Raw genomic sequence first — 24,542 nt, 5'->3', positions numbered from 1 at the left:
ATCTTGTAGCGCTGTCTTTCTTGGTCATATTTACTACAAACTATTAAAAAGTGTTCGACTGTTAATCGGACGTTACACTGATCGCATATAGGTGGATTACTCTTTGTGAAAAGGTAAGAATGCGTTAACCTGGTATGTCCTAGACGTAAACGCGCAACCGCAATTTGTTCTCGTCTATTGCGCGACGATGGAAACCACTGAGACACATTATTTTTTATTTTATTTAACTTAGAATTAGATTGAGACCACTCATTTCGCCACAAACACAACACTTTATTTTTAAAATAAGCTTTTAAGTCACTGGAGACACACTTGTCTATCGGCTCCGAAAAATCACTTAAAATTGCCTCTCGTGGAGTCCTGTCAGCTTCTTCATTTCCTGTTATTCCGACGTGTGAGGGAACCCATACAAATTGAACGCTTCTTCCATGTTCATGAGCTTGGGAAAGCTGGTATTTTAGCAACTTTTCAAAAGGATGTTTCGGAAAAATGTGTTTTAATGAGTTTAGAGAGCTAAGGGAATCTGTTATGATCAGGGCTTTGGTGAGTGTAAGCTCGTTAAGAAGTTTCACAGCACGGTATATGGCGTAGAGTTCAGCTGAAAATGTGCTACATGCTGGGGGTAAACGGAAAAGAAGATTGTTTACTAGTATCGCTACACCACCGCTTGCACGACCTGCATCTGTACGGTCTTTGCGGAAACAATTGAAATGTTTTGAATTGTACAACTGATTGGTCTTTAAGTTTGTCTCCTGTAGACAAATAATATCTGGAGAATATTCGGATAAAAGAAGCTGTAGCATAGGGAGACAATGGAAAAATCCATCAATGTTCCATTGAAGTATCGAGTTGAATGTTGTTAACAGATTCGGAGTTAGATGATACTGAACAATTATCTACAGAAGAGTCACTGTCTAAGTCAGAAATCTCTTTCCCTAAATGGTTAAGAAGTTTCTTTTGAAGTTTTGTAAACTTAGTTTTTGTAGATCTATCATTTGCATATTGATAGCTGCTTTGTAAAAGATAGAGTAAACCAGGCATATCAGTTGTAAATTCTTTAACGACGCTAATAGTGTCGGGGGAGCCTTGGACATTATCAATCAGTAAGGACAATTGGTGGTAATTTAAAACGAATGGTGGGGTATGATTATCAATAAAATTTTCAAGAGTTTCCCGTGTAGATGGGACTTTAGATGAGCGCGGTTTTTTTGGTTTAGAAGATTTGGGTTTTGCAAACAGATTTTGTGATGAAATTGCTGAGTCTGAAGGAGGAGTATCGATCTCACCAATACTGCGTTTTATGGAAGAACTTGCGTTTTCGCAAGTGCTATTAGAGTTTTCACTTAGATGTTGTGGCTTTATTACCTTTGGAAGTACTGGAGCAGACTCATTGGTAATGACAGAAGTCGAGCTTGAAGTTTTGATTGTAAGATTGGTTGAAATGGTTGTTTCGGAAAATTGTGGTGATGTATCAGTTTTATTGGAGTTTTCTGCAGTTGTATCTAATGGAAGAGGTGCTGATAGATTGGAGGATATTGCTTTAGGAGTTTGTGAAAACGGTATTGCCGCTGAATGTGGATGACTGAAAGTGTTGCTATGAGTAGGAGTATTAGTAATTTCTTGGTCATGGAGATTTGTAGGTGTAGGTGATATGCTCGGATTTGATAATGCATAACTTGATGACTGCTGAGTGTTTGGTAACTTGTGTAATATACTTGTTGGATCTGTTTGATTTGGTACTTCATTGTTTGAATCAATATGAGTTGATTCCGTTATTGAACTGTTATTGCATTGGGATGATATGTGTCCTGTATTTTTGCAAATAAAGCAGGTGAGTGTACCTTGTGACAAAAATATGCGGTAAGGTGTTTGGTCGAAATTTATTAGAATAGAATCTGGAATTGGTGATGTTATAGGGCTTACATAAACTTGCCTCCGAAAGCTCAATATGTGACTATATTTGGGAAGAGTTGAGCTAATTTTCAGAAATGATATTGGGGAAATAAGCTTTAAACCAATATTCTGTAATTCTTCAACTAATACTTGATGAGGAATTGACGGGCAGACACCAGACAAGACTAGTCTTTCTGCTGGAGAGACAAGTCTCCGTGCTGTTACAACTTCGCCGAGTACTTCTATAGAGCCATGTTTTTGCATGAAATTATCTACTACGGTTTTGTTTGCCAAATACATGCAGATTCTATTATGAGATAATCTAGATGAAAAAATAATATTTTTTGGGTTGATTATTGTGCCCAACGGAATTAAATAATCCTGCAATTTAGCATTATCGATACAACTAAATACAATTGCTTGGGTCTTACTCGGAAAAGAGTTTGAAGCGGCTGATGCATAACTGTTTGTGATATTCGAACGTTGATTTACTGGACTGGTTAGATCGGAAGGTGTGTTTACATTGTGTGAAGTCATTTTAGCTGCGGTGGCGAAAGCTTCAGTCCGGCTCTGGTAAGTGACAAACCAACCGCATGCTAGCTAACCTCACAAAATGATTGAACGGTGGTGTATATTTATTATTTGACGTTTTCTTTTCACAATAATAAAGTATTAATTACGTATAGATGACTTACGTAGTAGTGTCTAGTAGATAAGCACTTTAATTTTAAAAAACTATTTAATAATACCACTTGTTTTTAGTAAAAACTAGGAGTACAATATCAGTACAACTTCACCATACCTTGCCAGGGCCGGTCTCACAAAAATTTCTTGTTTGTTCCATCAGAAATGATTTTAATTTCTTTTTAAATAGAAGAACATTCTCAGTATTTTTGATATCACTGGGGATATGATTATATATTTTGGGGGCTAGAAATAGAAAACTTCTTTGACAAAAGGACTTTGTCATTTTCGAGACCATATAGAGGTGTTTGCCTCTTGTATCATGCTCATGTGATGGTAAATTGTTGTCTGTTCTCATGGTGTGATATTTTGAAGACACGCAAAGGAAGTAGAACTGTTTTAAGTCAAATATATTACTCTCCTTATATAATCTATCTGTAGAGTAGGTGTATGGTTTAGACATAATTATTTTCAGAAATCTTCTTTGTATGATTTCTAGTGGGAGAATGTGTGTTTTCAGGGCGCTTCCCCAAGCTAGTATACAATAACGGAGATGACTTTCTACTAGTCCGTAATATAGTGTGCGAAGGTATATATTAGGTATGTGTTTTTTAAGATGTTTAAACTTATACAGGATAAACTGTAGCTTTTTAATGATATATTTAATATGAAAGTCCCATTTTAGATGTGTATCTATAAAAACTCCTAGATATTTAACATTTGCTACGGGTTTAATATAAAAATTTTGTTTATAATATGATATTTGAAGGGGTTTGAAAAGATTAGTGGTCAAGTTAGAGTTAAATATTGGTAGATAAACAGTTTTCTTAAAATTGATTTTTAGTATTTTGTAGTCAAATCATTCTTTTATTAGTTTTAGGTCATATACTGCTTTTGTTTTTAATTCTTCATTCTTTTATTAGTTGTAGGTCATATTCTGCTTTTGTTTTTAATTCATACCAGTTCTCAGCATCATAAATAATAGCAGTATCATCAGCAAACCCAATTATATGCCCTGTACTCTGTAATGAAAATAATCCATTTATATATATATATATAGATTAAACAGGAGAGGACCTAATACTGTTCCCTGTGGTACTCCATATGTTATACCTCTTTGATCGCTTATTACTTCGGAGACCCTTACTACCTTCTGTCTCTCAGAGAGGTAACTTCTAAATAATTGTAAACAGTTGTCTCTTATACCAATTTTCTCTAAGGTTTGTAAGAGGTTATTGTGGCTAACAGTGTCAGAAGCTTTTGCCAAATCAAGAAATACGCATAAACAAACTTTATTGTTGTTAAGTGCTTCATATGCTTTGGATGTTAAATTCAAAATGGCATCTTGGGTGGTATTGGGGCAAGTATTTTGCTTAAAACCAATTTGGTGAGGGGAAATTAAATTATATTTTTTGATATATACTATAAGCCTATTTTTCCATAATAATTCAAATATTTTAGAAATATGCGGAATAAGAGATATAGGTCGATAGTTTGCAGCAAGAGTTTTGTCTTCATTTTTGTATATTGGTATGACTACTGTTGTTTTGAAGGCTTTAGGCCATATTCCTTTTTCTATACATATATTGATAATATGAACCAATGGCTCGAGTATGTATGGTGAAATTGTTTTCAAACATTCTGCATTAATGTCGCCAATACCAGTTGCCTTTTTACACTTTAGTTCATTTATTATCGTTTCTATTTCAAATGTATTTGTATGTAATAAAATCATTGAGTTTACTAAGACAGTATTTTCATATATTTGGTGGGGATTAGTAATAAATTTTTCAGCCAAACTTTTGCCCATCTCTGAAAATGTCTTATTAAATTCATTTACAATATCAGAGGGCTCAGTCAACATATCTCCCATTTGGTTTTTAAAAGTCTCAATAGATACTTTTCCTTTTTTTTGGTCCACTTAAATCTTGCACTACACTCCATAATTCTTTATTGTTATTTGAACTTTCTAGGATCTTATTTTTACAAAAATTCCGTTTTGTTTTGTCGATAAGTGAATGCAGTTTATTTCTATATGTTTTAAATTTTTGTAATAAATCGTGATCATTTGGATGAAGCCTTGTGAGTCGATATAGTCTGTCTTTTTTACTAGCGGACTTTACTAGAGCTTGTGTAATCCATGGTGTAATTTTTGGGTTTTTTCTATTTATTGTTTTATAATAAGTACATTTGGCAATATTTTGTTGTATAATTGTTATTAATTGATCTGTTGCTAAATCTGGACTGCAGCATTTCAGAATACAGTAAGCGATAAAGTCTATTTAATTATATTTATTAAAGATATAGGATAAAAAAATCGCGCCATACATTAATTTGTTTTTAAGTCGACATGTTTAAACGACCTCAATCAATCAAACCTCCTATTCGCGCCAAAAACGTCGGATGGTCCAAAAGCAATAAAAAAAATCAGAACTATTTTTGCGAAATATCTCACAAACGTCTTCTAACTTTTCCCGGCTGAAGTTATCAAAACTCTGAAGCATCCATCTAATTGTTTTTAAAATTCCCGTATCAGCTAGATCTCCCAGTGGAAAGTTAAAGGTAAAGGAAGTAATCAAGTGAATAAAAAATCTTAACTGGAAAAAGTCCCCAGACTTCGACCTTATAAAAAGCAAAATTAATAAACACTACCCAGGAAAGAAATTGTGTATCTGGCTCAATTATTCGATGAATGAAATTGTTCTCTTATTGATCGTTGACTGATTCTTAGATATACAATTAGTTTCCATAAGTACGGGAGGTATTAAATTAGTGTCTGTTTGTTGGTTAAGTGAAGATTCGGCACTAGAATTACTAACTGTAAGATCTGTTTCCATTTCCAAGGGTGATGGATTAGACTGGGAGGATTCTTGTGGTTGTTTTGTATTGGATATTTTAATTGGTGTTACTCCAGATAAGAGTGGAATAATTTTGTTGGTTATGATTTAAACAATTTGCTACAATGTGATCTGTTTTCTTACAGGTAAAACATGCAGGTTTATCTATAATTAAAAATATGCGATACGAAGTTTGTTCATATGTAATTAAGAAGGAAGAAGGTAGGTCTATATCTACAAGTGGTTGAATATGAGTTTGTCTTCTAAAACTGAGGACGTGTTGAAATTCTGGAAGTTGACTACCGAATTCAAGGAAGGTTAAAGGTGACATTAATAACGACCCCTGCAAAGAATAACGTTATGACCAACATTTATGATATTCTTCAGAAATAATAAAAGAAGATACCAATTTCTTTGATTTTTTTTATATGCATTTGGCATTTTTTATTGTAAAGAAGGAAGTAATTATATGTTGAACTCCTCTTTTAGAATAAGGTCTATCTTTTTTGATTAGAGGATACGTTTTTGAACAGTAGTAGTTACAGTTTTTGATATAAATATAAATTCATCGGATAATCTTGTAACTGCCCTTACGATGTTCTTATATGGTATACGTATAGCATCTTCCTGCACAAAATTTTCGGAACTTAGCAGCCAGTGCGGCGAATAAAATTGTGACAACAGTTACGCGGCAAATAAAATTGTAACTCCTGTATTTACTTGGTTTTTCTACAAATAATTCAAATATTTTTTATATTTACGGTATTACTCCACTCGGAACCTTTCTTATAAATGCAGTTACAGTCACACCGATCATAGTGGCAGATAGAACATAAAAAGTTGTACAAGAAAAACACTAACTCAAAATCGCCAAAAATGTTAGTTACTCTATGCAGATTACTTTAAAAGAGATGGTTTTTTGGTACTGAAATGTAAACACAATGTGTGTTACCATGTTGAGGACCGGACTCCAAAAGGAGGGTTCGCCTCACTCATTTCTTGATTCTAAAACCCTACCTGCATTACCATTACCTTTTTGTACAAAAGAGATAATCGCACGTCACTGGTTCCAGTTGGGTCCAGAGTCCCACAAGGCAATGTCTTGGGGCCTTATACCTATTGTACACAGCTGACTTACCAACAAACTTTCAATCCACACGGATTAATGAGCAACATAATTTACAAAATAAATTGCATTGAATGTCAAGGTTGTTATATAGGTCAAAGTAAACAGTGGCTTAAGCAACGTGTCACTCAACATAAAAGTGACTGTAACATCAGAAAAAACTGTTGTGCCTTGGTAGAACACCATTTAAAGACGGGACATAAATTTGACTTTAACAATGTAAGAATCTTGGAACAAGTTGACAATTATAAAAAACGACTCTTCCTTGAGATGGTACATATTATCAAAACTCCAGAATCTATTAATTATAAGACTGATACTAACCATTTGAGTAATATCTACTGTAACATTCTAAATAATAAATAACCTTTAAAATATTTTCAAAAAGTGTAAAAATTCAAACAAATTACTCAATTATTCATCTAATAATTAATCCATCTTAATTTTTATTTAATTTCTAAAAATATCAGCCTTATACTAACTCACTATGTACCATCACTTATATTTTATAGATCAATTTAATATACTCTAGTCCCTTTCTAAAATTTGTCTACTATTAATCATACTTTTCCACCTTAAAATTCCGTTAATATTTTCTTTGGTTTACTTTGACCTATTCATTATTAAAAAAAGAATTTTAAATATCAGACAATATTCTATGAAAATAAAATTTATTGCAGTTACCATAACTCCGAAATAATAAATGTCAAAATCAAAATTAAGTCAATGTCCCTTACGATATGTTCAAAAAAAAATCTAAATTAATACTCTTATAGTTGTAAGTAACTAAATATTTAGCTTTTGTTAATTTCTAATCTTAATAAATTTACAGTTTTCTCCTGAAGAAGTCACAAAAGTGTGACGAAATATTGAGAAATAACAAATAGAATTTTATTTCACATGACCGAATTGCTGAAACTTCAAACCACTATACCACAGTACGGTCGAAAATATTTGTACAAATATATATATATATATATATATATATATATACAGAGTGTCCCAAAAGTAGTGGAACGGTCGAATATTTCGCGAACTAAAGATCGGATCGAAAAACTGAAAAATACGTGTTCAATAATTTTCAAAAATCTATCCAATGACACCAAACACCAACCCCCACTACACCCCCTGGAGGTGGGGTGGAGGGTAACTTTAAAATCTCAAATGGAAACCCCTAGTTTTTCTTGCAGATTTGTATTTGTTACGTAAAAGTAAGCAACTTTTATTCAAGACATTTTTTTGAACTGTGGATAGATGGCGCTATAATTGAGAAAAACGATTTATCCTGATACCATAGGTAAATTATAGAAACGGTCTAATATATCGAGAAATACACTTCCAAATGAGAAACCAAAAAAAAGGTTTGTAATACTTTTCGAAAACCTATCGAATAACACTAAACATGATCCTCCAACCCACCCCCTGGAGGTGGGGTGGGGGGTAACTTTAAAATCTTAAATAGCAACCCCCACTTTTTATTACAGATTCGGATTCGTCATGAAAAATTAAGCAACATTTTTTTTTTTTTATTGAGAAATTCGCGTCAACCCGAAGGTTATTAGCGAGGAGCAGATTTACAATATTAAATATTATATATTTACAAAATTAATAGCTTTTAAATAGTTTAACATATTTGTGAACGAACAATTTGCACCAAGTGCTTTTTCTAAGTTTGTTGGAATACCGTAAATTCTTCTTGCTGTGGAGAAAACTGGACAGTCTACAATTATATGTTTTACCGAGAGTTTAACGTTACACTGATCACATTTCGGTTCAGGTTCTTTTGTTATTAAGAACTTGTGTGTGGCACTGGTATGACCTAACCTAAGGCGGGTTATTGTCACTTGATCCCTTCTTTTGGTGGGGAAACATGTCCATGGTTTAATGTTTGGTTTAATATTCCAAAGATTGGACACTGAAAATTGCCACCGGTTTTGCCACTCACTTAGGATACGCGATTTGATAACACTTGAAACATCACTAGTTGTCACATATTGCACGATAGTAGAGTCAGCTGAGTTGACGGCTTCACGCGCACACTTATCTGCTTCTTCATTGCCTCTTATACCAATATGTGACGGGATCCAGATGAAGATTACCTCCTTATTACGATTTTGTATCTCGATCAGATTTTGTTTTATTTTTCCCAGAATGTAATTCTCTGGGTATATTTTTCCTATGGATTGTAGTGAGCTTAGTGAATCAGTCAAAATGATGTATTTCTGATTTGGTGAGGATATAATATATGTCAGTGCCCCGTATATGGCATATAATTCTGCATTAAAAGTACTGCAGTGTATTGGCAACTTATATTTTTGGCACATATTCGAGGATATAACTGCTGCTCCCACGCCATCTGTTGATTTTGAAGCATCTGTATATATTTGAGAGAAGTTTGTATACTTTGATAATAAGTTTTGCAGATTTTGATGTATTATACTATGGTTAGTAGTATGTTTGTCCAATGAAGTTAAGGTGGTAATTATTTTTGGTACTCCCAAATTCCATGGCGTAGCAGGTTCAAAACTAACAGGATAGCAAGGAGGTAAGGTGGTGTTAAGAGATGAGAAACCCCTAGTTTTTCTTGCAGATTTGGATTTGTTACGTAAAAGTAAGCAACTTTTATTCAAGACATTTTTTTGAACTGTGGATAGATGGCGCTATAATTGAGAAAAACGATTTATCCTGATACCATAGGTAAATTATAGAAACGGTCTAATATATCGAGAAATACACTTCCAAATGAGAAACCAAAAAAAAGGTTTGTAATACTTTTTGAAAACCTATCGAATAACACTAAACATGATCCTCCAACCCACCCCCTGGAGGTGGGGTGGGGGGTAACTTTAAAATCTTAAATAGCAACCCCCACTTTTTATTACAGATTCGGATTCGTCATGAAAAATTAAGCAACATTTATTCGAAACATTTTTTAGATTTGTTAATAGATGGCGCTTTAATTGGAAAAATACGATTTATTAGCGCCATCTATCAGCAATTTTAAAAAATGTTTCAAATAAATGTTGCTTAATTTTTCATGACGAATTCGAATCTGCAATAAAAAGTGGGGGTTGCTATTTAAGATTTTAAATTTACCCCCAACCCCGTCTCCAGGGGGTGGGTTGGAGGGTCATTTTTGGTGTTTATCGATAGGTTTTCAAAAAATATTAAAAATCTGCTTTTTGGTTTCTTATTTGGAAGTGTATTTTTTGAGATATTAGGCCGTTTCTATAATTTACCTATGGTATCAGGATACATCGGTTTTCCCAATTATAGCGCCATCTATCCACAGTTCGAAAAAATGTCTTGAATAAAAGTTGCTTACTTTTATGTAACGAATCCAACTCTGCAAGGAAAACTAGGGGTTTTTATTTGAGATTTTAAAGTTACCCCCCACCCCACCTCCAGGGAGTGTAGTGGGGGTTGGTGTTTGGTGTCACTGGATAGATTTTTGAAAATGATTGAACACGTATTTTTTAGTTTTTCGGTCCGATGTTTAGTTCACGAAATATTCGACCGTTCCACTACTTTTGGGACACCATATATATATATATATATATATATATATATATATATATATATATATATATATATATATATATATATATATATATATATATAGAAAGATTAATCTTTGCGGATAAGTTAAACAGTAAAATTTTGAATATTGGGGAAATCTTCTTTATATATATATATATATATATGCTTTCTGTTGTTTTCCGGGTTTGACTCCGCGTTGAATAATTTTGGTTTTGAGAAAAACCATTATTTTGACGACGTTTCGACAAGATCTCACTTGCCATTGTCAAGTCAGGTAGTTCCCCTTCTCGCTGCTGCTTGAAGTAGACAGTCTACTTCAGTAAAATTTTTTTTTCTTCAACGCCCTGTATCTTGAAAACGGATGGCGTCACAAAAATTTTTTACTAAGCAAACCCCAATTATTTTTCAGTTTTTTACCTACCCTAGAGACGGGGTTACCTTTTTTTGAAACACCCTGTATATACATATATATATATATATATGCTTTCTGTTGTTTTCCAGGTTTGACTCCGCGTTGAATAATTTTGGTTTTGAGAAAAACCATTATTTTGACGACGTTTCGGCAAGATCTCACTTGCCATTGTCAAGTCAGGTCCTGACTTGACAATGGCAAGTGAGATCTTGCCGAAACGTCGTCAAAATAATGGTTTTTCTCAAAACCAAAATTATTCAACGCGGAGTCAAACCCGGAAAACAACAGAAAGCACATATAGCTCCCGCTGAAACTTCAAGTGTAACATATATATATATATATATATATATATATATATATATATATATATATATATGTATATTATGCTCTGTGTTTCATCTCTGTCATGAGATTTATCAGCATCTTATTTTAATTCAATTAATTAATTAATTATTTTAATTGCTACTCATGGAAACAAAACCACAATTTAATAAAACTTTCCAATAAAAATATTCTCAGGGCTAATTGATTTTAATGTATCACCTTTAGTTTGTGGCTTCTAGTATTTCTCGTTGCTTACTATATCCAGGACAAAACAGGGAAAATAAAAATACTTAAAATCATATAAATTTTATAAATGTTATTTATTTATATACTATAACATAAATATAAGATTCAAAGTGTATGCTAAAACTTTATTCTGTTGTCAAAATTTCTTATCCAATAAAAATAATCTTTAATTCTACTATCTCCTTTTTCTACAAATTTTCATTTAAATGATTCGGTAGACTGTTCTTATTATTATAAAAAAAACAATATTTAATTTACCTTTTAAACAGATTATTTATCTCTGCTATGAATTTATGAATGAATATAATCATCATCATCAGGGCTTTTCATTCCAGGTGGAATGTTTGCCGGTCTTACTTAGAGCTCCCAGATTCGCTTATTGCAGTGAATCACTCCGCATTCCACTTGTATGTTGTCAAAATTTGTTGTATGACTTGGCTTTCGTTACTATTTTCTTCCACTTATTTCGATATGTTCATAGTTCCCTCCAGTTTCTCACTTCCAGAATTTTGATATCTCTCATGACCTGGTCCTCCCATCTCTTTCTGGGTCTTCCTCTTGGTCTTTCAGTTGCCGGTTTCCATCTGGTGATCTTCTTAATCAGTCGGTCATTTTTCCTTCTTTCTATGTGTCCCAGCCATCTCAGCCTCTGTGATTAAATAAATCTAACTATATCTTCTCCCTTCATTATGCCTCTTAGTTCATGGTTCATTCTTCTTCTCATTTCTCCGTTGTCAATTCTTATCGGGCCCTTGATGCGTCTGAGGATTTTCCTTTCGAATATTCTCAATTTCTCTTCATCTTTTTCCGTGAGACACATTGTCTCAGCTGCGTACGTAACTACTGGTCTGATTACAACTCTGTATATTTTCAGTTTTGTATTTCTGGATAAGTTCTTGTCCTTCATAAGCGTATGATATCTCCAGTATGTTTTGTTGCCTGTTAGTATTCGTTCCGTTACTTCTTCACTTCTCGTGTTTTGGCCATTCACTATTACTCCCAAATATTTAAATTGTTGGACTCTTTCAAAAGTGTAGTTTTCTATTTTGATTTCTCTCATCCTGTTATCTTCTCTTCTAGAGCAGAGTAGATATTTTGTTTTTCCTTCGTTAACTTCTAGACCTCCTTTCCGTGCTTCTTTTGCCAGGATTGTTACTGCTTCTTTTAATCTTTCCTTGTCTCTTCCCATAGGAACTAAATCATCTGCATATGCAACTATTTGTGTTGATGAATGGGCTATAGTTCCTTTAATTTTGCTGGCCTTGACTATTCCTTCTAGTGTTATGTTGAATAATGTGGTTGATAGGGAGTCGCCTTGTCGCACTCCTGTTTCTATTGCAATTGATTTTGTGCTACCTTCTTCTGTTGTTACTTTGGCTCGAGCTCCATCCATGGTCATTTTTGTTAATCTGATTAATTTTGCTGGTATATCTTGATTTTCATTTCAATAAATAATTTATTTCTTCCAATACAGTCAAAGGCTTGTCTGAAGTCTACGAAGAGGATGTGGAGTTCTTTGTTGTGTTCGTGGCATTTTTCGATTGTTTTTGTAACTATGTGGATCGCATCTGTAGTGGATCTGTCTTCTCTGAATCCTTGCTGGTAGTCCCCAATTTTTTCTCTGTGAATTGATTGAGTTTTTGTTTGATGAGGGCTGTTAGAATTTTATATGTTGTACTCAGTAGAGATATTGCTCTATAATTGTTACAGTTTGTTACTTCTCCTTTCTTAAATATTGGTATAATTCTGCCTTCTTTCCAATCCTCGGGCGTTTTTTCTGCTTCCCATATTCTAACTATTAGGTTATAGATGCTTGTTAATAACTTTTCCCCTCCGTTTTTAATGAGCTCATTGGGAATTTCATCTGGGCCTGGTGTTCTTTTCTGTTTCATTTTTTGAATGATGGCTAAAAATTCATCATGTGTTGGCATCCCTATTTCATTATCTCTAATGTCTTCCATTGCGCCTACCTCCTCTTCCGGGCTTTCTTTGCATCTATATAGTTCTGTGAAGTGTTTTTCCCATGATCTATTGTCAATTTTAACTACTGGTCTGCCTTTTCTTTGTTGAGCTTTTAGGTATCCAAATAGTTTGGCGCTGTCTTTACTATTCATTTCTAGTTCCTTTAACAGCTCTTCGATCCACAGTTTTTTTTTTTGTTCTTGCAACAATTATCGGCTGCTTTCTTTTTTCTTTATATTCGTTTCGATTATGCACTTCTTTAGTTGATATCCATTTATCTCTTGCTTGGTTTTTCTGTTTGATTTTGTTTTCGCATTCTGCATCAAACTACTCTTTCCTTCTTTTTATTTCCCTCTGTCCTAGCACCTCTTCAGCTGAATTCAAAATGGATTCTTTTATATTTTTCCATATGTCCTCTGTGTTATTTGCTTGTGTTAGGTTTTCCTTTAGGGTTGTCTCATATTGTTCTCTTAGTTCCTGTACTTTTAACTTCTCCAGATTCCATCTTCTTTTGTTTTGTCTTGTTCTCCCTGCTTTAATTATCTTCATTTTGATTTCTCCTATTACTAGAAAATGGTTTGTGTCCACGTTTGCTCCTCTATATGATCTGACATCGTGCATTATTGCTTTCCATTTTTTGGATATTAGTATGTGATCTATCTGATTGCCATCTGTTGTGCCAGGTATCAACCATGTTACTTTATGCTCTCTTCTGTGCATGAAGTTTGTACTTATAATGTAGCTGTTTGTTATTGCTGCTAGTTGGCATAACTTTCTTCCGTTATCGTTTGTCTCGTCATGAATATTTTCTTTTCTTGCTATTTCCTTATACTGGTTTTCTTTGCCTACTTTTGCATTGAAGTCACCAACCATTAGTACTATATCATTTCTGGGTAATCTTTCATATAAATCTTCCAGTTGTTCATACAATTCAATTTTATCATTTTCTGGTGCATTTCCTGTGGGTTCATTATGTTTATGATTGTCATATTGGCTTGTTTGTTTTCTACTTTTATATACGACATTCGTCCATTTATCGCTTTAAATTCTATAACTTTGTCCCTAATCTTACTGAGTAGTATATTGTGTAGTTTTTCTTTTTGATATTTCCTTCTCCTTTCCATCGTACTTCTTGTAGTGCTAGTATGTCTATTCTGTATCTTTGCATTTCTCTTGCTACCTCTTCCATTTTTCCTGGTCTCAATAATGTTTGAACGTTCCAGGTTCCTACTTTTACTCTATTTTTCTTCTTGGTTTTTCTTTTTCTATCTCTTTTTCTTATGTTTGATTCGTTGTTCTTTTTCCGTGCTAGTTTCGTCTCCAGGTTTTCATCCATTTGATTTACAGTCTCTTTACATTCCATAAATGCGTTTGCCATATTCGTTTGCCGGTATGTTTTAGTGATACTAGTCGTTTGTTCTTTACTATGTGCTACTTTTACATACAATCTCAGTTTTTTGGCTTTGTGCCGGAATTATTTGCCGTCTTGGTTATTTTCGCCATATTTTCTGATTCATTTTCGTCATCTCCTGGTGATCTTTCAGTATATGTTCTTCCTCTGGGTTTTCCTTGAGGTGTTTTAGTATTCATCGTTTCACTTTGTGTCCTCCTGTATCCTAAGCTTTCCACAGTATATGTTTTGTCCTTTATTTTTAGCTTATTATAATTTAGCGATGCCTTCTGACCCCTTTCTCTTCCTTCCTTTAAGTGTTGTTTCAGTATTTTTCTCTGGTCTTGTATCTCCTTGGAATAAACTTCACTTAGGTAAATGTCTGTTCCTTTTAGTCTTTTCGATTGGTTCAATATTTCAGTTCTTTTGGAACCGCTTTTAAGTTCCAGTAGTATAGGTCTCGGTAACTGTCTTTGGGGATCTCTTTGTATACCAACGCGTTTTATGTCTATTATGTCTGTGTGTTCATTTAATGGAACTTGGATTTTAATTGCCATATTTTGTATACTTTTATCATATCATTTTCTTGTTCACCTTCTTTCTCTGTTATACCGTATACTATAATATTTTTCTTTCTTACCTCTCTTTCTAGATCTTCTATTCTTTTTTCGTGTACTTTATTTTCTGATTTTAATGCTATATTTTCAGCTTTTAATTCTGCGATTTCCAGTTTCATGAGCTGTAAATCATTTTGCACTTCATTTAGTTTTTGTTCTATTCTTATGCCTCTATTATCCATACAATCTAATTCTTCACTCATCTTTTTCATCATTTCCTTCATCTTTTTTCGACTATGGATTATTTTTCTAAACCTCTAGGCTAACGTTAGAATCTTTCTCACTTCGACGGTTCGTAAGACTTTGCTTTTATCAAATCTCAGAGATTAGAATTTTACTATTTTGTTACGTAGCGTAAAGTGAGCCACACCCGTTTCAAGCACGCGGAGGTGTGTCCACTTATCCACGCACCAAAAATATTCTTATTTTTCGAAAGTATTCTTATTTTTATTTTCTGTAGATTGTTCTTTTTATTTTAAATCCGGCAACACTGCTTAAAATTCAAGCAGAACTTCGCCTCTGGTATACTGGTTTTCTTATCTGCTTGACCACTTAGCTTTTTGTAGTGTTCCAATGTTTATTATTTATCAACCACAATAGTTACCTTATAAAAAACGCTGTTCTGTTTATGTTTGTCTATTTCCACTTTTTTTGTCCCAATAGAACGTCTTCACTTTTATAATTTACGTTTCGCACTTGCTTTGTATTTAAATTTCACTACACCACGCGATATTCTGGGAAAATGCAGGAGTAAATGTAAACACTTTATTTACGTTCCAATGCCACGTTGCCCTCGAATGAATATAATATTATGCTGTAAAACTGTTAAATTGACAAAAAACAAATATGGTATGTAATATACAACAACTCTCCCCTTTTCAAAAATAATTTTACTAACCTTTTTCTATCTTCTTTACTTCTTTTCATGGATTGTGTTGTCCTGAGTTCTCCCATACGTGCTCCTCCGATGCTGCTACGGTCTTTCTCTTTCAAACTGTTTCATTAACAAAAAACAGCACTCGCTCGAATTCTCTCCTCTATTTAGTATCCGACTTGATACAAACAATATCAATCTTTATAATTCCAAGACTTTTCCTTTCAGCTCGATATCTTGTGCAAAATTGATACAAATCGGCTACTCATTCCAGACAGAAACTGGAATCTATTCGGACACGAGGAGATTGTACTTCTCGACTAGATCACGATTTCGTCTCAACAGGAATCTGCTTACACGGCCACCAAATTCACCACTTTACACAAAATTACTACCTACTTGGTTGATGAATTGGCTAAAAACGCGGTGACACAATGAGTATTAACACATTATCTTTGTACGTCTAGAGATATTGAATCAGATTTATTCAAAGAGCTTAAGAAAGAATGGAAAGAAAGGTATGTTGATGAGAGCATAAATACAGGAAACCATTACAGATATCGGAAACTACATAACAGATAAACCTTGGTTTTCTAAAATGGAGTCGACAAAGGATATGTCAAGAACCATACGCAGAACGAGATTTAACCACTCTCTTACACCATCATATATTTATATTTAAACTTAATCTAGCCAATAGTCCACAATGTATTTGTGGTCAGTTGGTTAACCTACAACACAAAATTTTGACCTGTTCTTTTATTTCTAATAACGTTAATATGTTTTTAAATTCACTGTATTATTTGACTGATGTCCACCATCCCATTAATTTAAACTATTTATTAACATTAGAAAACAATGAATTGGTATACCGACTATTGTATAGACATATTTTAGATATTAAACTTAAATTGTAATTGTAAAATATAGATTAAGTATTTCTTGTAAATTGTTATATATTAAAAGAAAAAAAAAATATAATAAAAAAATATAAAAAAATGTATAAAAAAATATATAAAAAAATAATAGAAAAAAAAATATAATAAAAAAATATGTAGATAAAAATTAATGACGAACTTGGTCAGTCCATAGTGAGAAGCTTTCGAATTAAGTAGAGCGCTACAGAAGTATATTTCAGTTTTTGCTGTGGAACTCTGAGAACATCATTTAGAAAAAAAATACAAGAAAAATATATTATAAAAAATTATAAAAAAAAATACAAAAATAATAATTTATTAGTAGAATTGTTTATTAGAGATTCATATTAGTATTTGTTTTAGGATAAGATACGAAAAAATGACTAATAAAATAAAAAATAGTAAAATTGGCGAATGGATTTAGTGTCCGCGGTCATATAAACCCAAATAAACATATAAACGTTCAGAAAAAGTGTTTCGTGATAGTAACACAAGAAATACAAAACCAAATATTTAAAAAGTAAATTCTAAAACAACTGATGGACAGATCCATTTTATTCCTTAGTTTGTTAATAGACAAATACCTGCGGCACAACTTAAAAATAAATTGCAACACTACCTAGGTAACGACATTACAGATACAGAAGTATCATCGCTTAATGCATAACTTTACTGCAATAAAATACTGATGGACTATGCCGCCACTAAAACCTTGATTACACGTAACGAGTATTGTTGCGAGACAGTGTTCTCGGCCGAGTGCTCGTTTCGTATAAACATACTAACGAGTACTTAGCCGAGCACTTGACCCAGTCATATGGCGAGACAGTCACTCGGACCTTGTTTTATTTACTAGGCCGAGTCTTCGACCTCTCACCCTTCAATCGTATATTCGCCAATCCACTCGGTACGTGTAAACAACACTCGCTGTGTAATTATACATATTACCACTTCATCAGAGGAGAAGACTTGTGTTAATCAACGTGATTTGTGATTCTCAAAATTAGCTAACAAATGGAACTCAGATAAGACAATAAAGTTTAGTTCAATTGTATAGATAAGTCACACTCGTGCTTATGAAATTTCAAATCTTTTGAGTATAAAAATAAACAGAAACGTGATGCAGCATATGTATCGATTGTAGAACAAATAAATAAAACTCAACTGGTTTTAAAACTCAAGAAGTCAAATAAAATAAAAAATTTAAATTCGATATACAGTCGAACCCGCTTATTGGAATAGCATTCGTGCCAAGCAAAAGCATTCCTATAACCGGGATATTCTAATAACCGATCATTAGTGGCTAGTAAAACCGATTCTGGACCTCAAATTTCTATTCCTTAAACCGGGATATTTCTATAATCGGTATTCTAATAAGCATGTTCGACTGTATAGACAAGAAAAATCAATGAATCGAAGAATTTGTGAGCAGCAAGATTTGGTCTTCTTAAAATTCATTGTCTATAATAGTCCAAAGACCCTTATCTCCTTCTCATAGTATATTTGTCAATTCTTGTATAAGCAGTGGTATAAGCCGTGTGATATATTTTTAATGTTAGCTTTACGATCCATAAGTACACTACTCATTGTTTATATGAATTTAAACTAAACTGACTCGCCTCCAAATTCAAAAATGGCGAAATATATACGTATAAACCATCTCTCGCCCTCACCACTGTCTCGGCCTAGTAACAGTTTGCTGTCTCGCCACTGTACTCGTTACGTGTAATCAAGCCATAAGGTATGATACAAATCATTTAATAAGAATGCATTTCCTCGACTAAGGATCTGCACTGCTCAGTGCAGATAAGGGGTAAATTATTTCCAAATCTGCTCTATTTTAATTTCATATAATATCCGTTCCTTAGAGTCTGTTTCATTTTGTGACATACTGTTTCAAAGACATTTATGTAAGTCAGGACTATTAGAATACCAAGAAAGGATGTTTATATTGTGGTTTCCAAACGAGATTTTTGTGGTTTTGGTCGTATGACAAGTGTCTCTCTCCAGCTGAAAAATATTCTCGTCAACTATTTATTTCATAATGCTGGATAGTAGGCAGTCTTTAAGTATTTGTTGATATTTCGCAGCATTTTTAAGGCTCCCTCAATCAATGCAAAGCATCCTAACCCTAAAACGCCATATATCCAAGGCTGTCATACATTATAGGGTCCGTTTCAAACAATCCTTGTGAAAAGCCTCATAGTCCAAGACGCATTTGTTTTGAGATGGACGTTACGAGGTGACTCAAATTTTTTTGCAGAAATTGCTTGAAAATAACTCAAATAATAATATTTGAGTTATCCTCCCAATCAAAATGGTCCGGAACATTGTTTAAATAATCAAAATGTCAAAATATGAAGGAAAAATTCGATTTTTTATTGGTTTTCTGATTATAACTTTAAAACTGTTCATTTCTGAGAAAATTTGTACTAACGTAAAAGTTGCGTAATTAAATTTCCTATAACGTAGAATTGGTTATAAATTTAAAATAGTAACCCTTGTTGCAAAATAGCAATAATTGCGAAAAAAACCATACAAAAACAAGTATTCGCATTTTGCGTTTTTTAATCATTCATGCTACACTTAGGACCTTCATATTTTACCCAGAAAAACGTATGATATAGTAAAACAAAACTGTAGTTTTAGTTAAGATCGGTATAATAGATTTTGCAAAATAAATTTTGAGACCCAGCTTTCGTAAAAAAATTCATTTTTTTAAATGTTGTAGGACTGAAAATAAAGCAGATTGCAAGTTGAATTTTTTTTGCTTATAGAAGTGCACTGTACTTTTTATTTGCAAAATTAAAATCGATTAATTATCACGGCATCAGGAAATTTTTAAAATAAACATTAATTTTTAGTGCTACGCGCAGGACAGCGGTGTTCGATTCACACAAGTTGATTTCCACCAAAATTCCTTCCAATCTTTATCTAATATATTATTTTCTTACTCTATATTTTGTTGTATTTTAATATTTTAATTCCACAAAAATCAAACTAATTTTATTATTGTTTGTGAAATATTGTTTAAACAATTGCATATGTTTAAAAATAATAAACTTATTCTCTAAGTTAAAATATATGAACAAAGAAACTTTTTACTAAAAAAAGTGATATTTCAAAGGATAGAGTATGTGTTTTTTTTTGCAATAAACAAATTTATTTATTTATATCGAAATGTAATAAAAATTAAAATGTATCAATCATTATCAAAGGTCATTGGAATGCCCAATCAGAGCAAACTATCCGCTGTCCTGCGCGTAGCACCAATAATTAATGTTTATTTTAATAAAATTCCTGACGCCGTGGTAGTTAATGGATTTTAGTTTTGCAAATTGAAACTGAAAGGTACAGTAGACTTTTATAAGCAAAAAATATTTCAACTTGCTATCTCCTTTATTTTCAGGCCTGTAACATTTTAAAAAAATGAATTTTTTTTGCGAAAGCTGGATTGCAAAATTTAATTTGCAAAATCTGTTAAACTGATCTTAATAAAATTTATTCTATTGTTTTACTGTATCATAAAGTTTTTTTGGGTGCAACATGAAAGTCCTAAGTGTAGCATAAAGGGTTGAAAAACGTAAAATGCGAATACTTGTTTTTGTATTGTTTTTTCGCAATTATTGCTATTTTGCAACAAGGGTGACTATTTTTTAAATATTTGCTAATTCTATATTGTAGGAAATTTAATTACTCAACTTTTATGTCAGTACAACTTTTCTCGAAAATGAATACTTTTAAAGTTAGAGTCAAAAAAACGAAGACAAAAATCGAATTGTTCCTTAATTTTTTGATATTTTGATTATTTAAACAATATTCCGGACCTTTTTGCGAGGGAGGACAACTCAAATATTATTATTTGAGTTATTTTCAAGCAATTTCCGCAAAAAAATTTGAGTCACCTCTCAACGTCCAAATGTACTAATATTTTTACAGATGCGCACTGGTCTATCATGAGTAGTGTGAATAACTCGTTTGCGGTAATCAACACATATATCAAATTGTGATTCGTCAAAAATCAAAAACAAAATCTGGCCTTAATATACTAATTTTGTCATGTTTATGCACTTTCAGATGCATTTTCTGCACTGTAAATACAATTCGATACACCAGTTCCAAAGAGTAGTAAGTCTGAATTTTAGTGATTTTGAGTTAAGTATAGGAAAGTACTTTTATAACCCATATTTACGAGTTCCAAAGGCTAACAACTCTATAACAACGTTCTGTGAAGTTGTCACACATATATTTTGTCATAAAATGGTAATTATTTTAATTCTAAAGTGTAACAATGCGAGTTGTTACCCTGTTTTCTCGTAAATAATGATTTTTGAGTTGTTACATTTGGAACTGGTGTATCTAACTATACATTTCCACCCCCCTTTCCATTTTAGAAATTTTTCCTGACGACATCCCGAACTAGGGATGGGAAAAACCTACCGGTTTAAACCTAAAACCGGTTTTTTTACTTCGCAATAACCGGTTTTACCGGTTATTTTTTTGTCACGGTTATAACCGGTTTTTTCTTTTTAAAGAAAAAACCGGTTATTAGGTTTTTACGGTGATTAGGATTAGGTTAGGTATTATTTGGGATCCCAATCATAATAATTATTATTCTCAAGTAACTATTCCAAACAAAACCATAATTCAAATTTTATTTTATTTTATAAATACAGAAGCAAACTGAAGTGCAATCTCACATCAGCCAGCAGAATCAGTTATTAAGTTTTAGGTAATATTTCCTTGAAAAGGTATTTGTAATCATAATATTTACATAAGAAGTGTCTGTATGAATTAGACGCAAGCCAAACATCATCTATTTTTCACACTAAACTCTTAAACTCTTGACATTGAAAGTCGGTGAATGATTTTATCTGATTACCAAAAATAATGCTCTGCCTATGCATATCGTATTACTGATTACGAATACGAATCTCCAAGAATTTCCCTACGTTTTCAAAACGATACACCCATACAGGAAGTATTAAATTAGTTAAAATGTACCTATTCTAGAAATATATACAAACGTGTTAAAAGTAATACATGATACATTTTTTTGATTGTAGTAAAAATAAAAGATATATTGCATTATCCAATTTATTTTTAAGTAAAATATTTATGTTGATATTATTTTTTTTAAATCCCATTTCAAAGAGTCTGGGAAATTTTTTATAAGTTGAAATGGTTGGGGAATTTTTTGATTTTGGGAGGAGAGGAAAATTGTAATTGTAAATGTAACTTTGTAACCTATTGGATTAAAAAAACCGAAAACCGGTTTTTCCAAAAACCGGTTTTTTTTTGGCCGGTTATAACCGCCAGGTTAAACCGTAAGCAAAAAAAAAACGGTATAACCGAAAACCGGTTTTTTGTTAAAAACCGCCATCCCTATCCCGAACACAATGCAAAAAGTTGCAGGTCGATAGGTGCTGTATTTAAAAATCAATTTTTTTTCCTAAATCTATAAAATTTATCTTGCATGAATAATTTCGTAGCTAGCTACCTAGATTCACGAAATAATGCTGCAAAATAAGTGTGACTAAACTTATTTACAAAAATGATAATCAAAAAGAAATAGGATAACATAATATTATTATTAGGAAAAACCAAATAATTTTTTTTTAAAATAATAAGAGAGTCAGAAGTTCCTTTTATTAGTTTTCTTTCGCATATGAAACAATAACAAAAAAACCAATATAGGCAATAAAACGTTATCATTTGCCTTCGACGTATTCTTAATAAATAATTCCCGAACTATCTGTGGGAATTTTATTAACGAAAAGTAGAAAAAAAAACAATCAAAATCAACTTAGAATGTCTCGAAACCACAATTACTGTGCTTGTACGTGCTCAGTAAACACCAACCGTTTTCGGCAGACTATCGCAATAGTCAATCGTATTTTCTGGGAACAAAATTATCAGCCACAGTGAGAAAAGTTATGTGTTAATATGGTGCACTGAATTTTTGGAGCTGATGGGAACTTTTTATATCAGAAAAACATTATTTTATATATTTTTTCGACAGCCCTATTTTATATTTCTCCGACATTCCAAAAATTTTTAAATTTGATTGTACTGTAATTGTTTCATTTTAAATATTATATTAAAAGTATATTTTATACCTATTATTATAGTACATTCCATGTCAAACCACTCAGACAAAAACTTGAGGATCCAATTTGTCTGAAACTTGGTGTATAGCTTCTGCCTAACATAAAATAAGACATTTAAGCGCGAACAGTCGTTTTTTCCTTGAGTGTTATAAATATAGAAATAGAGATAGTAAAAATACCTAGAAAAATTAAATTGACTCTCTACAAAAGACTAATAAGACCAGTGTTAACATATGGTTCAGAAACTTGGTCACTTACACAGAATGACCATGAACTGCTCAAACGTTTTAAGCGAAAAATCCTCAGACGAATATATGGAGGCATAAAAGAACAAGGTTTGTGGCGCAGGCGATACAACTTTGAGTTGTAAAGAAGTTTTGGAGAACAGGAGGATCCAACGTTGTAAACTTATTAAGGTAGCACGCCTTATATGGATAGGTCATGTAATCAGGCGAGAGGGAGATGCCATAGTCAGAAAAGTTTTTGACCGAAGATGACCGATAGGACAACGAGCAATAGGAAGACCGAGACTTAGGTACCGAGATAACTCATTAGCCCGACCAGGAAACATAAAATTAAAAAAAAAACCTCCAAAAAAATTAAGGAAGGATGAAAATTTGGGAATAGATAGTTAAAATTGTCTATTATTATATAAGAAATAGTTTACAATTCTACATCCCCTCGATTTTACAAAAATTGGGAAATACCGGGTGAAAAATATGTTCCCGAAAGTGAAAAAATTTACGTTCAAACTAGGCCCGGAATTGGATAAAATGACTAATTCTAAGCAACTTTTGTTCTATAGAGTTTTTTTCCTAAGTCAATACTTTTTGAGTTATTTTCAAGTGAATATGTTCATTTTTAACAGAAAAAAACATGTTTTTGGACGGTTTTTCGGAAATAACTCAAAAAGTAAGTATTTGAGCGAAAAAAATATTCTTAGTAAAAATATAGATTATAAAAAATTGAAAAAAATGGTGTACGTGTGAGGTCTGCAGACCCAGTAGAAGCAGAGTTGTAGCCTAGAAGATTAGGTTCTTCTTCGTCAAATTCCAAATCGAATATTTCAATGTGAAATAACCAAAAAACAGAGCAGTTTTCGGGGAAAATTCATTTTAACTTTTTTAAAGTGTTTAAAAAAAGGTTTATTTTTTTAAACCTCTAACATTAAAAATAAGTGAGTTACGCTCAAAATATTGTTGGTTCCTTTTATTTTTTGGTACAAAAATCGCGAAAAGTACCCCGTAATTAGCTTCCCAAATAAAATTAATCGTTACCGCTTCACAAGTTACTCTACTTATGTATTATTTATATTATCTATAAGTTTCATTGGTTCAAAGTGCTCATTTTTGAAAAAAAATTGGGTTGAAAATAAAACATTTTTTTTAATTTGGAAAAAAAATGGACTTGCTCATGGAATTACCTTAAAAATTATTAGTAATACTAAAAACCTTAAAGAGTAATAAAATGTGCGTTTTTATTTTTCGAATATTTTTGCTTTTTTGTTTTCTTGTTAGACAAAAATTGGTTATGCTATGGCTGTTTAAAATTTGCCTAAACTCGTAATTAGTTACTCGTTCAAGCCAATTTAACTACAGCTTTTTCAAAAA

This window comes from Diabrotica virgifera, chromosome 10 (assembly GCF_917563875.1).
Source record: "Diabrotica virgifera virgifera chromosome 10, PGI_DIABVI_V3a".
Taxonomy (NCBI): Eukaryota; Metazoa; Arthropoda; class Insecta; order Coleoptera; family Chrysomelidae; genus Diabrotica; species Diabrotica virgifera.
The sequence above is the reverse complement of the archived record's forward strand: the minus strand, read 5'-3'. Positions refer to the sequence as shown.